The following is a 15961-nucleotide window of genomic DNA, read 5'->3' as shown; positions in this document are numbered from 1 at the left end:
TGCTCTTGCCCCTTACAATTTATCCCATCCCACAGCGAGTGATCCTCTTCAAGCATCCGATCATGTTCACTCCACTTCTTGAAACCCATCAATGACTCCCCATCTCACCAGAGTAAAAGCCACTGTCCTGACAAGTGCCTGTCAGGGCTTTGGCCATCTGTGCCCTGCTGTTCCTCTGCCCTCCTCTCTTCCTGTTGTCCTGATCACCCACTTTGTCCCCATCCCTCGAAAACACCCGACAGTCTCCTTCTTCTGGCTTTGTACTCGTCTCCTTCTTTGCACTGGTGACCCTGTGTCCAGACCCTCTTTCCTCATAAATCTACACAGCTCCCTCTTTCACCAACTTCAACTCTCTATCCAAAGCCGCTTCCACAGAGAGTTCCCACCTAAGCATCTATCTAAGACAGCGATTTGCAGTCCCCACACCCCAGTAAAACATAAGTCCCAAGAAGGCAGGACGCTGTCTGTTTTGCTTATAGCCATAACTCAAAGATTTAGCACAGTGGCTGGAACGCAGTGGGTACTCAATGGGTGTGTGTTAAATGAATGACTGGCACCGCCAGATACTGCAATAACCGGGTGGTGGGTCTCCCCGTGGGTGAGCGGTGACCACATCACTCCTCCTTCCGTCTCCAGTGCTGGGCACAGCTTCTTGAACACAGGAGGCTCAGTAAGCCCCTGCTGAGCTGAGGGGAACACCTTTTTAGGGATGGATTACTGGAAAGCACTCAAGCTTTTGTGCTAACAGGCTCATACTATTTCTACTGCTTACCAGCTGGGTTTGTCTGGAAGACAATGTTTTCTAAGGAATTACTATGAGACCGGGTGGAAAGAAACTCAGGTCTAATTTGCACAAAAAGGAGAAATCCTCATCACACTGTGTCACGGGACCGTCACTGTCTGTCTTTCCCTCTGGTCTGTCAGCTCCCTGAGGACAGCGGCCGTGCCTGCCTTATCTTCACTGACTCGCACTGACCTATGGCTGAGAGAGTCATGTATGTGAGAGAGAGAGAAGGAGAGATAGACGCAGATAAACAGGGGTGGGGGGTGGAGGGATAAAATGAGAACAGTGTTCAGAGAGGGGGAAGGGAATCCCCAAGCCTCCCGGGGAGGCCAAGCTGTGGGGAAAGGGGATGGGGCAAGGCTCACACAGGCAGACCTGCCTTCAGTCTGCTGGAACCACCGGCAGAAAAAGCAGAAAGCTGAGGAGAGGCTCTTCTGGGAGCCCAGCAAGAGAGAAGCAGGCAGAATCTTCAGTCTGGATAAGGATGTGCAGAGAGTGCCTGAATTCCTCTCTGGATGCACAAGCACATCCATGTTTGTTTAACCGTGAGAAATTATGTAAAACACACTGCGCATAACCTGTGCACAGAACCATGCTACGGTGAAAGCAGCTAGTAACTGTCCCAATCCACACCTTGGCCAAGGTTCTCTCCCCTCTGGGCCTTTGTACTCGCCAGTCCCTCTTCTGGAGTGTCCATTTCCTGTTACACTTACACACACACACACACACACACACACACACACACACCCGCCAGCTTCATTCATCCTCAGGTCTCAGTTTAGACTCTGCTTCCTCTCGAAAGTCCCTCCTACCGGTAGCTGGCTGGCATGTCCCAAGGCACTTATGTCACCTTGTGGGCCTTACCTGGTTACTTGTCGTTCTTTCTAGAAAGATCCTGAAGTCTTCAAGGGCAAAGGCTGTCTTATTTAGGTCTGTACCCCAGTGCCGGGCACACAGTGGGTGCTCAAATATACCTGCTGGCTAGTGGATAAGCTCTTGCTTGAGTTGCTCATCTGTTTCCTTGAGAGACAGCCTCTACCCTCAGGCAAGCCTCTGAGTCCCTCAGAGGGGCCTCGTTACAAAGCCAACAAGTAAAGCCAACAAGTAAAGTAAATCATTACTTCTAGGACTTTACAATGTCATGGTGATGGATTAAGGAGCCCCTTACAGTGTCAGGAGCTGCCAATGAAGAAACCAAAAATCGAGTTGGAAACCACAGTATCAACAGAACACTGTCAACACCACCTGGCTAAGAAAGGACTGCAGAGTCACCTGCAGAGTCAGGCTCTGCACCCAGGGGCCCGCACCTGCGCTGTCAATCACCAAGGACTCTGCGCCAAGCTCTGCTCTGCTGTGCTTCTACCCGAGGACTGCCATGGGGGCAGGGTTGGGGTGGGGGGAAGCTGTGGAACTGAATGGAGCCAGGGCTGAGTCAGCTTTGTTACAAAAGGCACTTGAAGAGCCACACCTCAAAAGTGAGACATTTGCCACGTTTATACCCTATGCTAACCTGTAAGCCACGGGTATCATAATACTGGCTAATACTTGTCACATACTATTAAGCAATTGAAATGGATTATCTTATTTACTGTACTCCTTGCAACAACCCTGTAAATAGCATTATCATCCCATTATACAGATTAGAGCACAGAGACATTAAGTCATATGCTCAAAATCACACAGCCGGTATGCAGCAGAGCTGGGATTTGAACCCAGACACTCTGATTCTAGAGCCCAAGCACTAACCCCCCAGTCATCGTTCTCATGTGAAGACTGACCAGGCCTGTGCTGAAAAATTCTAAGATCACCAATGGCTCACATACAATCATCTTTCTCAAATCTTGAAACACTTAGAACACAGAGACCTCGCTGGGAAATGCAGGGAGTAAGCTTGGGATGAATAAAGGCGTCCTGCAGAGAGCAAATATAAACTCCAGGAGGCAGTGGGTGACCAATGGCAGAACAGAGTCGGCCTTTGAGAGGGTCACTGGAGCAGGGAGCCAGCCCTATCCACCCACCCTGGGGCAGAACCCTGGATTCTGAGGCTGTCTCGGTCCCCCTGGGAACCCTAGGGGCTGTCTCGGTCCCCCTGGGAAAGCCAAGACCAGAAATGCTGGCTACCTGACCCATGTGCTGAACTTGAATCACCTCCCTTGGATCTGCCTTCCTAATTGGAGATTAAATGCTGAGGGGGATTTGCCTTTTATGATCCTTCGGAGTACGGGCTTACTGATATGGTGAAGGTTAATGAAACAATTAAGTGTGTGCATGAAAGCTAAAACAGGGATTGAAGCTTTTCAATTTCCATCTGCAATAACCAGCGCCAGACTCAGGTCCTTACCCTGCATTTGACATCCACTAATTATTTCAGTGATTCCAGTTACGATTAATAAGGACTCAGCCATGTGTGTTAAATCTTAGCATTCCAGTTTCTCATCCGCCGACTGAGTGGGGGCCATGCAGACGGGGGTGCTGGAAGGCCAGGGAGGGGGCTTTCCTTTCTTAGCTAAAAGGTCCTGAGCGTGACCTAAGTGCCATACACCTCACCTACTTGGCCTCATTGACTTCTCGCGATAATTTAACTGTTTTAATGCCACTGTACATCTTTGCCACTGTCTCCCAGGTCACCACTCAGAATGGACAATTGATTCTCCACAGACTCCTCATGTCCCCACTCCATCCTCATAACCCCACCCCTTCCTCCACCCCAGACACCCTCCCACTTCACCATCTGGAAGCCACAGTTCCTCATCAGTAAGGTCACCCGTCATTGCCCCTCTTGGAGATGCAGCACCTTTTTGCTCCTTCTAAAGACTGGCTCCCCGAAGACGCACTCCCCCAGCAGCCCTCTCACGTGGGGCTGCTTTTGCTCCCACAGCCTTTCATACCACTGGGCCCAGGGGTCTTGCTGTTCTCTACCGCGTCCAGACCTGTCTCCTTCTCTCCTCCGTAAGAATATTCAGCTCTGAATCATATTTCATCAGGTTATAATCAATCCTCATCACTGCAGCCTGCAACAATGGGTCACTGTCAGTTCTCCGTGGTTTCAGCCGCTGCTGTTTCAATTCTTGGCACTTGAACATATATACAGACCATCCTCTCAATGAACCCATCTCCTCTTGCGACCTCACTCCAGTCACCAGGAGCCTACACCCGTCATGATCAGTAAATGCAAACTCTCCATAATCCTGAGCATCATACCTCACACTCTACTTGCTCAAAGTTTCTATCTCCCTCTAATATCCCAACTCTGTCCCTCTTGCCTGCCCCCAGGCCCTCCAACTCACTAATCTAATCATCTTTTTTTAATAGACTTTATTTTCAGAGCAGTTTTAGGTTCACACCAATATTGAGCAGAAGGTACAGCGTTCCACGTACGCCCTGCCCACCACACCGATGCACAGCCTCCCCCATTATAAACCTCCCCCCACAGAGTGGTACATTTATTATAACTGATGAACCTACATTGACCCAATCACTCAGAGTTCATAGTTTATATTAGGGCTCATTCTTGGTGTCGTACATGGGTTTGAACAAATGCATAATGACATGTATCCATCATTACAGTATCATAGTTTCATTGCCCTAAAAATCCCGTGCTCTACCTATTCATCCCTCCCTCCCCACTAACTCCTGGAAACCTCTGATCTTCTTACTATCTCCATAGTTTTATCTTTTCAAGAATATCATATAGTTGAAATCATACAGTATGTAGCCTTTTCAGATTGGCTTTTTTCACTTAGTAATATGCATTAAAGCTTCCTCCATGTATTTTCATGGCTTGATAGCTCATTTCTTGTTAGCACTGAATAATATTCCACTGTCTGGATGGACCAGTTTGTTTATCCATCACCTACTGAAGGACCTCTTGGTTGCTTCCAAGTTTTGGCAATTATGAATAAAGCTGCTATAAACATACATGTACAGGTTTTTGTGTGGACACAGTGTTTGACTCCTTTGGGTAAATACCAAGGAGCACGGGTGCTGGAACATATAGTAAGAGTGTATTTAGTTTTGTAAGAAACTGCAACTTCATATTGACTGTGGGTTTCTTGTAGACAACATAGAGTTGGGTCTTGTTTTTCTAACTACCTTCCCCACTTTCCTTCTCCCCGGGAAGCCCAGTCTCCCTCCACACCAGCCTGAATTCCATGGACTGTCATTATAATCTCCATCACATACCCCTCAATTCCTCTGCCCCTCTCATGATTTGTTGTATTCTTTGGCAAAAATACAATTCTGGTAAAATCTAAATCTTTACCTACTCCACACTAGCATCCAGGGAGGTGGAAGTAGTTTGAAAACATCAACTACATTAGCTACTCTCATTTTAAATTTCTGACCATGAACTTCAAATGGGCTCTTACTGTTCTCCAGCAATCGTATCCTGTCTTCCGAATCCATTCTCTCTTAAATTCTCCTAAAAAACTCTCTCAGACCTCCTCTCCTCAATCTTCCATCACATCCTTCCCAATTCTTACTCTCAGCTGATAATTTTTCTTCCTATTTCAATGAAAAAATAACTGAAACAATAGAAAAAAAATGTTATAGATTCTCACCACCAATGCATACACTCACTAGCATCCTCACCCTCCTACTTGACCTTCCTCCTACTATAACCATACGTGATTCTATCTAAATTCATTTCTCCACATATACACTACATCCAATCATCTGAAATAACACTATGTTATTGAACTACTGAATTAATACCATCCACTGATATCATATACAATGTTGATATCAGTGGATGATATTAATCTACTATATTAATCTACTAGATATTAATCTACTATAAAAACTCCCATCAACATACAAAATAGTATGGTTTCTCCCATCAGGAGGAGGGACAGAGGGGCAGGAGAAGGAAAAAAAGGAAGCTTCTCTTATTCGTACTTCTCCAATCAGCTACTTAACCATTTCTCTACCCTCCTTTGCAATAAAATTCCTCAAAAGAGATGTTTATATAGCTGGCTCCAGTTCTTCTCTCTTCTTCTCATTCTTTAATCCTCACCAGTCATGCCCTCTACTCTCCCAAAAGTGTTCCCATCAAGGTGACCAATTACCTCCAAGCTGTTAAATCCAATGGTCAATTCTCAGTCGTATTATTTGGGAATAACAAACTATCAGGTTTATAGGGTAACTGTGACCATTTAATGAAATACTAAAATGCTTAGAACACTTTCATTGTAAACTGTTACTGTAATCATTTCTTAAACAAATTCAGCCTAAATGTCAAAAGCAGAAAACAGGTTTACAGCATGCACACTTAATTTATCTCCATTTGTATTTCAGTTGAAGGTTTCAATAAACATTCCTTCTCTATAACTGGGTCTCAGGAGGGAGGAAAGAGGGGAGTGGATTTGAAGCCCACACTCTTTTTGAATCTAATTGCTAAGGTCTCCATTGAGAAATGAGGGTTAATTATCCTGTGTTGTGTGGGTGTCTCCACAGCATCAATCTGAAAAATTAATTTAACTTTTGACCAAAGAGAGTAATAAGCTTCTCTCTCTTTTTTTATTTAAGTTTGTCAGTAGCTTTGAAAATATTTGAGAGTTAGGGATTTTAACCAAAGTCAAGCAAACTAATAATTTCCTGAAATTAGTGTTGTCAAAGCAATAGCATCAGCACAAAAAATTCAAAATAGCAACATAACATGTTAAATGGTTTTGGTTTGTGCTCTGTGTTGTAGCCAGAGATTCATCTCAATAATAACTGAGTTTGTGAAACTTTATGGACCAAAAAAAAAAGGAAGAAATTCTGGACCAATTGAAAACCAAAGACTTTCTGTCAATATCTGTTGTTGAGTAGAGCTAAGAAAAAAATGGTGGATGAATATTCAAAACCTGTTCAATACATTGACCAAAAATAAGAAGTTCTGAGCCAATAAGCTTGGGTTGAAAGCTGTCAAAAATTTGTTGAAATATTGTTCCTAAAAATAATGCTTTGTGAATCTTCAAACCAATATAAAAGCATGTTGTTGACCATTTTTTGTCATATTAAAAAATGTATCTAAGCTAACTGTACATTCAAGAGTAAATTCATATTTGCAGACATGTTTGTCTATACAGAAAATTCCAAGGAATCTACAAAGCACCAGTAAGTGACTTTAGCCAGGTCACAGGATATAAGGTCAACATACAAAAATCAATCATATTTCTACATACAGTAAGAAAATTCGAAACCAAACATTTAAAAAAGTATTTCCAACAACTGAAAAATTAAATACTTAGATATAAGTCTTATAAAACATATGTAGAATCTGTAAGTTGAAAGCTGTAAAACACCAATGAAGGAAATCAAGAAAGACCAAAATAATTGAGAGATATACCATGTTCATGGTTTGGAGGACTCAAGTGTCAAGATGTCTGTTCTCCCTAAACAATTCCAATGAAAATACCAGCAGAATTTCTTGTAGATATGAACAAGCATATGTATGTGTGTGTGTATGTACATGGGTTTGTGTGTGTGTATATACATATACACAAAGAGAGAGAGAGAGAGAGAGAGAGAGAGAGAGAGAGAGAGAGAAATGAGAACAGCCAAAACAATTTGAAGGGAATGGCAAAGTTGGAGGACTCAAAGTACCTCACTTTAAGACTTAATATTCAAACTACGAAAATAAAGATAGTGGGAACTAGTGAAATAATAGATACCTAGATCAAGGAAACAGAATAGAGAGCACAGAAACAAACCTATACAAATATGTCAACAATTTTTTACAGATGTACAAAAGCAACTCAATGGAAAAGTATATTTCAACAAATGAGGCCAAAACATATGAACATCCACATGCAATAAGAGGAACTTTGACCTATACTTCATACCTTGTAAGAAAGTTAACAAAAATGTTCATAGACCTAAATATAAAACCTAAACTATAAAACTTCTAGAGGAGAACTTAGGAGAAAAAAATATTTATGACTTTGTCTTAAGAAAAGATTTCTTACCTGTGACACCAAACACAATTGTAAAAGAAAAAAAAAATGATAAACTGACGTCACCAAAATTTAAAATTTCTATTATTTGAAAGATACTGTTAAGAAAATGAAAATAAGTCATACTGAGAGAAAATATTTATAAATCCTATCTTTTTTAAATTTTTCAATTATAGTTGAGATACAATATTATATTAGTTTCAGGTGTACAACATAGTGATTAGACATTTATATAACTTACAAAATGATCACCCTGGTAAGTCTAGTACCCATCTGACACCAAACATAGTTACTACAATATTATTGACTATATTCCCTATGCTGTAATTTACATCCCTATTACTATTTTTATAACTAGCAATTTGTACTTCTTAATCCCTCCCCCTTTTTCACCCATCCCTCAAGCCCCCTCCTATCTGGAAACCATCAAAATGTTTATCTGTATCTATGAGTTTCTGTTTTGTTTGTTCATTTATTTTGTTTTTCAGATTCCACATATAAGTGAAATCATATGGTATTTGTCTTTCTCTGTCTGACTTATTTCACTCAGTATAATACCCTCTAGGTCCATCCATGTTGCTGTAAATGGCAAGATTTCATTCTTTTTATGGCTGAGTAATGTTACATTGTATATATGTACCACCTCTTCTTTATCCATTTGTCTATTAACGGACACTCTGGTTGCTTACATATTTCAGCTATTGTAAATGGTGCTGCCATGAAAAGAGGGGTGCATATGCCTTTTCAAATTAGCATTTTGGATTTCTTTGAATGAATAGCCTAAATTGGGATCACTGGGTCATATGATAGTTCTATTTTTAATTTTTTGAGGAACCTCCACACTGTTTTCCATAGTGCCTTTCCAATTTACTGTCCCATCAACACAAAAGGGTACAAGGGCACCCTTTTCGCTACATCCTCGTCAACACTTGTACAAACCCTCTCTCTTAAGAGAAATTATATCCAGAATATATATAAGAACTTTCAAAACTCAATAAGAAAATAAACTCAATTTTTTTCAAAAATGGACAAAGGATTTGAACAGAGACACTTCATTAAAGATACAAAGATGGCAAATAAACACACAGAAAGATGCTCAACATCATTAAGCATTAGGGAATGCAAATTAAAACCACAAGGAGATACCACCACACTGAAAATAAACTGACCATACCAAGTACCGGCAAGAATATGGAGCAGCCAGAACTCTCATAATTTGTTGGTAGTAATGCAAAACGGTACAACCATTCCAGAAACAGATTGGCAGTCTCTCATAAAGTTAAACATACACTTACCATATACTCAGCAATCCCACTCCTAGATATTTACCCTAAAGAACATTCACATAAAAGTTTATAGAAGCTTTACTCAATTGCTAAAAACTGGGAACCAAATGTCCCTCAATGAGTTAATGTATAAACAAACTGAGACATGCATGCATCCGATGTGAAATAAAAAGAAATTAACTGATACATGCAACGACATGGATGAATCTTGAAGGAAATATACTGCGTGCAAGAAGCCAGTCTCAAAAAGTTCTATAATATGTAAGTTCATTAGTATGACATTTTGGAAAAGGCAAAACTCTAGGGCCTCTTGGTTCCATGCCCAGCACAGCCCCAGCTCATGGTCCCAAGAAACAGTGTAGCGTGTAGCAGCTTCAAAGCACTGAATCTGGACAAACCGACTGGTGTGCTTACTCTCCCATTCCCCAGTACCCACAAGCTAAGAATGGCTCCCCTTGTCACTTTCTTTAAGAACAGACTCGAGTAGGCCCTAATAGGAGATTAAGTAAAGAGCTACCTACGAGTATAGCAGTTCACTGAGACGGACGGCAAAGTCCACACTGATACAACCTACACTGCTGGTTTTACAAAGGTCATCAGCATTGACAGGACTAGAGAGAACGTCTGTCTGATTACGACACCAAGGGTTCTTTGCTGTTCCTTGTATTACTCCTAAAGAAGCCAAATGAAAGTTGTGCGAAATGAGAAAGATCTTTACGGGCACAAAAGAAATCCCTCATCTGGTGAGCCGTAGTGCTGACACTATCCATTACCCTGATCTCATCAAGGTGAACAACATTCAGACTGATCTGGGGACTGGCAAGATCACAGATTACACCAAGTTCAACACTGGTAACCTGTGCATGGTGACCGGGGGTGCTACCCTGGGAAGGACTGGTGCAGTCACCAGAGATGAGGAGAAGGGAATGATTCAGAGCACAGTTTTGTGGGTTCTCCAGTGTTCTGCATCCTCCTCCCCACAGGCCAGTCTTGCTCCCACTCCAGTAATTAAAAAACACAGAGCAAGAGGTCAAGAGTTTGAAATCAATGGTCAAAATGAGATAATAACAATTACCATTTATAAGCTTTATTTCTATTATCAATGTTCATTTACTTCGGTTTTCATTTATTTTGTTATTTCTGTTCTTTACTGTTAACTATACTAAGCATTTTACACTGTTGTAGCACTGATTCTCTCAATGATTGTGTGATGTGTGTAGTATTACAGATTAAAAACTGAGCAGCTGAAGAGTTAATGGCTTGCTCAGTTTCCCACAGCTGACAAGTAGCAAAACTGGCGTTCAAATGCCAGGTCTTTCTGACTTTAAAACCTGTGCGCTCACCCACTACACTAGAGTCTGTTGGGGATCAAATATGCGTACCGCTGCCCACCCTTTATTTCCCCAAGTTAGGTTAAGAGTCGGCCTCAATTAAGCCTCTAGTTTTTACAGTGTGCTAACTAGAAGGGAGCACGCTCCTCAGCAAGAGGCAACATGGCGAGAGGGAAGAGAGGGGGCGGGAAGTCAGACCAACCAACCTGTTTTAAATCTGGGCTCTACCACTTAGTACTATGTCATCTTAGACAAGTACACTGCTCCAATTGATTCAACAAGTATTTGCTTGTTCCAGGAAATGTTCTGGGCTTCAGTGAGATATTTGTGAACAAAACAGGAAAGATTACTGCCCTCAAGCTTACATTTTAGTGGAGGACAGGGACAATAAATAAAAAAGTAAAACATATGCTGTATGGTCGTAAGTACTACGAAAAAAAATCCAAAAAAAAAAGGCAGGAAGGGGTGATGACAAATGGAGAAGGGTTACATTTTTTTTAAAGACAGTCAAGGAAGGCTTCTGAGACAGTGACATTTGAGCAAAGACTTGAAGGAACTGAGAAAGTTGTTCATGCAGATACCTGGGAAAAGAGCTTTCCAAGCAAAGAGAATAACCAGTACAAAGATCTGGTCCATGCCAAGTGTGTTTGAAGAACAGCAAGGGGATGGTCAGAGTGGCTGGAATAGACTGAGGGAGGGAGAGAACCATAAGAAATAATACCAGGGAGAGAATGGAGAGGCTTGATAATATATGTCCTTAGGGGACAGTATAGTAACTCTACTTTGAGTGGATAGGGAGCCCTGGAGGGTTTAAGCAGATCAGTGCCATGATCCTTTTCTTTTCCTAAGTATCCCTCCAGCTGATGTGGGAGGAGGGTCAGTATGGAGGACCAGGACTGGATCAGGGAGACCAGGCAGGAGTCTCTCGGATTAGTCCAAGCAAGAGATGACAATGGTTTGGACCAAGGTAGAAATAGCAGAATTGGTGAAAAGAGATCAGATTTTGCATCTAGATCTACATATACATATACATATACACACATATTTGGAAGGTACAGCTGGCAGGATATGCGATTGAATTACATGTCAGGTGTGAGAGGAAGAGAAGAATCAAGGATAAATCCAATATTTTTCATCCTGAACAATTGAAAGGGTGGGTTGACCAAGTAAGCAGGAGAAGACTAGATCCAGAGTTAGTTTTGTTAAGTTTGAAATGCCAATTTAGCATCCAAATGGAAATATCAAGTTGGCAATTAGATATATATGAGTCAAGTTCGGGAGAAAACACTGGGCTGAAGATATAAATTTGGGAGTCATCAGCATATGGATGGTACTTATGACTTTAGATAAGATCATCACCAAGGCAGTGAGTGTAAATAGACAAAAGAAGAATTCAAAGGACTGGGCACATCTTTGGGGCATGCCGAAATTAACACATCAGGGATGTAAGAATGAATCAATAACAAATGCAAACAGTAGTCGTTCTGGAAGAAAAGTCATAGAAGCGTATGTTATGCTGGAAGCCAACTGAAGGATTTGTATTGAGGAGGAGGACATGATCAGCTCTGTCAAAGCACAGGTCACGTAAGGTGAGGACTGGGACCCAACCAGACCATTTAGCAACATGAAAGTCACTTGTGACTTTGATAAGTACCGTGTCCGTGGAGGCCGTGGTATAGGTGTGAACGCCTTATTAAACGGGATAAGAGTACAAGGAGGGCACTGCAAAGGCTGAGTGTAGAGCACGCATTCAGGAGTAGTGATTGGAGAGGGAAGTAGGGTCATGAGAAATCCCATATGAAGATCAAAGAGCAGCAGCATGTTTGCACAGTGAGTCAGCAGCCGTGGCCACGAGTAGGCACAAGGCCTGATATGCAGCACACAGTGGAGGAGCTGCCTTAGACAGGAGTTGGGCAGTTCATCCACTGGAAAGAAAAACAGTCCATGAGCACAGATGCATGAAGGTAGGACACATGCTCCTCGGATGACTTCTATTTTCCAAGGCCCTTACCTGGGAGGTAGGAGGGGAGGGGGTGTCAGAAGACTGAGGAGAGGGAAAGGTAGGAAACACTGGTTTGGGGGGGGGGGGGAACTGCCCAAGGCACTGAGGCCTACTTGAGGTAGGGGGCTGAGAGCCGAGCGCGCTCCAGACATACTTGCATTGCAGAGGCAGCAGCAGAGCAGCGGGGAATTAGACTCAAGCGAGGTCAGGCTTTTATCCAGTGAGGACGACGAGATAAGATGGGGGCAAGACAACTGATAATATGTGCAGGGATGATTATAATGATTGCCCGTGAACTGTAAGCTCTGCGAGGAGGAACCTAAGAGGGATGAAAACCAGTGAAAAGGTGGTATGGTCAATGGTTTGTAAGTCTGGGGGAATCAAAGGATGGCTCGAGTTGGGGTCCCAGAGGGAGTGAACTGGACACGTAGGAGGTGGTGAGCAGAGAGGGAGACTTGAAGTTAGGATCAGGGATACATTGGGAATAATTAAGAGAATGAGTGGCAGAGTTAGAGTCCCCAATGAGGTCACTGGAAAAGATGCTGTGAAGGAAATGACAGAGCTGGCTAACGGGAGGGTCATCTTCCCAGATACTGAAACCACCAAAAATAATAACAGCAGTAATATTGGGAGAGTGATGGTGAAACAGGAGCTAAACTCTTCAGGGAAGGTGAGAGCGTGACCCCGAGATGCGTAAGTTACTGAGACAGTGGTCCCCCTTATCCGCAGTTTCACTCTCCGTAGTTACATGCAGTCAACCACAGTCCAAAATCTTAAATGGAAAATTCCAGAAATAAACAATTCATGGGTTTTAAATTGCACACTGTTCTGAGTAGTGTGTTGAACCCTTGTGCCATCCCGCTCCAGCCCATCCCGCACATGAATCATCCCGGTGTCCAAAGCCTCCGTGCTGTGCAGCTACGTACCTGTCAGCCACTTAGCACCACCGTCTGTTACCAAATCAATTATCATGGCATCACGGCGCTTGTATAAAAGACCCCTACTTTACTTAATAATGCCACATGCACATAATTGTCACTACAGTATAATTGTTCTATTTTTGTTGTTGTTAATCTCTTACTGTGCCTAATTTATCAATTAAACCTTAATAAAGGTATATATGTATAGAAAGAACAGTATATGTAGGGTTCAGTACTATCAGTTTGCATTGGGTGTGTGTTGGAACGTACCCCCTGCAGATAAGGGGACTACTGCACAAGGAGAAGTAGATTCATTCTCTTAGTTTGTCTCTGAGTTCAGCTTCCCCACTTATAAGTTGGAAATGCTAGTAGTCCTTCCATCATGAGGTTTTCACAAGATTGAGTGAGATGAGCAGGTAAAACATCTGTCACCTGTTGGGACTGGCAGACTTCAGTGTGCAGGAATATTATTTTTAAAAGGGCACCTGTGAAGTCTTGCGTGTGTGTCTCAACTAAAGTTGAGGAGTACGGCTTGGACGTCTCACTGAGCTCAAGCTGACCCAGGAAATCATCATCACAATTCCCCAGAGATGGTCACCTAGGCTCTCTGGGAAGCTGGGGCCATGCCATGACCCTCCTATCTACAGCTCTCCACATCCACGTCATCTCCATGTTCCTAGCAGACACGGAGGGTCCTCTGTCCCTTCCAGCCATCTGCAGACACCAGGCTTGTTGCCTTCCAGCCTGAGTGTCTGATGCACAAGGCAAAACCTAAGTGCTCGCTCTGGTGTGTCTCCCCGTCTTACGGCCAGGCTAGCTGACAGCCCAGGGAAGTGAACATCTCCAGGAAATGGTACCTTGTATCCTAACTTGCTGAAGCCAGAAATGTGCAGAGGCTCTGAGGCAGTTCAGTCTGACTTGCTCCCAGCATGTGGGGCTTGGGCCAAGGGCTGGGTTAACCCCTTTCCACTCCTTTACCACATCCATCCGTGCATTCGGCTCTAGGCAGGAGTTTCCACCAAGAGCTGAGGTCATGTGTAGCTACTGGGAAGTTCACGTTTTACCAGGAACGGGCAATAATAGGCAGATTCCTTGTTCTTGAAAAAGAGACAATAAACTTTACGGAATAGGGGCCAGACTCAGGGGAGCTGAGCTGCAGCAGCGGGCTTGCCAGAGTTGAATGGGTCCATGTGATAAGGCGACCCTTCTTGTCCATTCCACTGAGCCCAGTGTCCCTTGAGCCTCCCACCTCTGGCTCATCAGGGCTCTCACAATATCTTAGCTGGGACAAGCACTGAGCAAGTGTACTTAGCGCTCCACTCGTGCAATCCTGAGAGTGGACCCCTAGCCGCCTCTACCCCCGCACTACTCAGTGACCACAGCTGCCTCGTTCATTGCCAATTTTTCATTGCCTCATACATAGTAAGCTCTCAATGAGGGAGGGAGGGAGGCAGGGACACAAAACACAGCTCTGCATGTCACCACCCTCCTCTGCACCAGGTGCTGAAACCTAGAACACTTCAAGTATTTTCCCTGAATTTTTCTCCATGACAATCTGCCTGAGCTGAGCAGTCCTTTTTTCCAACCAGCATTTCCCTTCTTCTCCCTAATATATATATAACGGGCAGCCACTCGTGCCTGAAAACACTTTCTTGATCCTTTTCCTAGCAAACAAACATTGACTTACCTCTTTCTCTAATGCACAGTGACATTCTGATGAAGCAGTGCTAGGAGGAGACAAGAATCATTAATTCAGAAGAACGGTTGAGCTTTTGCAGTTTGCCAGGCTCCATTTATTTGCTGAGAAATCCAAGTTCTGGAAAGGCAAAACTGCTCTCCTATTTACCAAATGCCATTTACCAGCTTGAGGGCTGCTGACACTGATTGGCACTGAAAGTGACACTTGTCTTTTGTGTCCTTTCTGAACAGACTTGTTTCAACTAAGAAAGCAACAAGGACGCTTCAAGGGGAAAATATTTGGGGGGACAGTGGTATGAGGGTGACATGAAGCACGCTTTTGCCCCACATTTTGGATCATTATCTGGACCTGAAGCGGTCTGTTTGTGGGAGAGAGAAGTCGGCATGTCACTAGGAAAGGAAGTCAGCCTCTCACAGATAATTCAGAAAGGCACACCTAGGGAAGAGAAGAGAGAATTCCAGAGGGAACTCATTAAAAAAAAAAAAAAAAAAAAAAAAAACAAAGACAAACAAACAAACAAACAAAAAGGTCAAGGTCTAAAAATATCTGTTCAACAGGCAAGTAATTTAAGGAGCCATGATTTGCCATACAAAAGGATTGTGGTAAGAAAGAATCCTGTTAATTTAAATTACATTTGGTTAAATTACGTTTGGTTAAATTACACTTGGTATAAATTAACAAATTTGCCAGCACATAAAAAGAAAAGCACACCTGTGTACATTTTTTCCAGTGTTAGCATATCAGCTGTATCTTTCCAGTAAACTTCCTGTGTAGTCACCATTCTAGATCGGTGGTAAATGAGTGAAGTGTTATTTCCACCAGCCCTAAAAGTTCAGTTCATTTCCTCATTACTCCCCCCTCAGAACTGGGCACAGAGAACTGCTGCTTTGAAAGAGCCCAGGATGGGCTTGGGCGCATCAGAATCACTTAGGGAAGGTTGAAAGACAGATTTCTGGGCCTCATCTCCAGGAATTCTGAGTCAGTAAGTCTGCACCCAGGCC

At 43.1% G+C, this 15961-nt stretch overlaps 1 protein-coding gene and 1 pseudogene across 3 annotated transcripts in view; both read left to right on the top strand.

Moving 5' to 3' along the window:
• The window catches only part of TRPC7 (transient receptor potential cation channel subfamily C member 7), a 126927-nt gene that overhangs the window by 27788 nt on the left and 83178 nt on the right, over positions 1-15961 (top strand). The window lies entirely within an intron of this gene.
• Positions 9349-14098, top strand: LOC141567198 (small ribosomal subunit protein eS4-like; annotated as a pseudogene).

Source organism: Rhinolophus sinicus, chromosome 5 (genome assembly GCF_057876585.1).
Source record: "Rhinolophus sinicus isolate RSI-liver-muscle chromosome 5, RSI-T2T, whole genome shotgun sequence".
Lineage (NCBI taxonomy): Eukaryota > Metazoa > Chordata > Mammalia > Chiroptera > Rhinolophidae > Rhinolophus > Rhinolophus sinicus.
The sequence above is the reverse complement of the archived record's forward strand: the minus strand, read 5'-3'. Positions and strand labels throughout refer to the sequence as shown.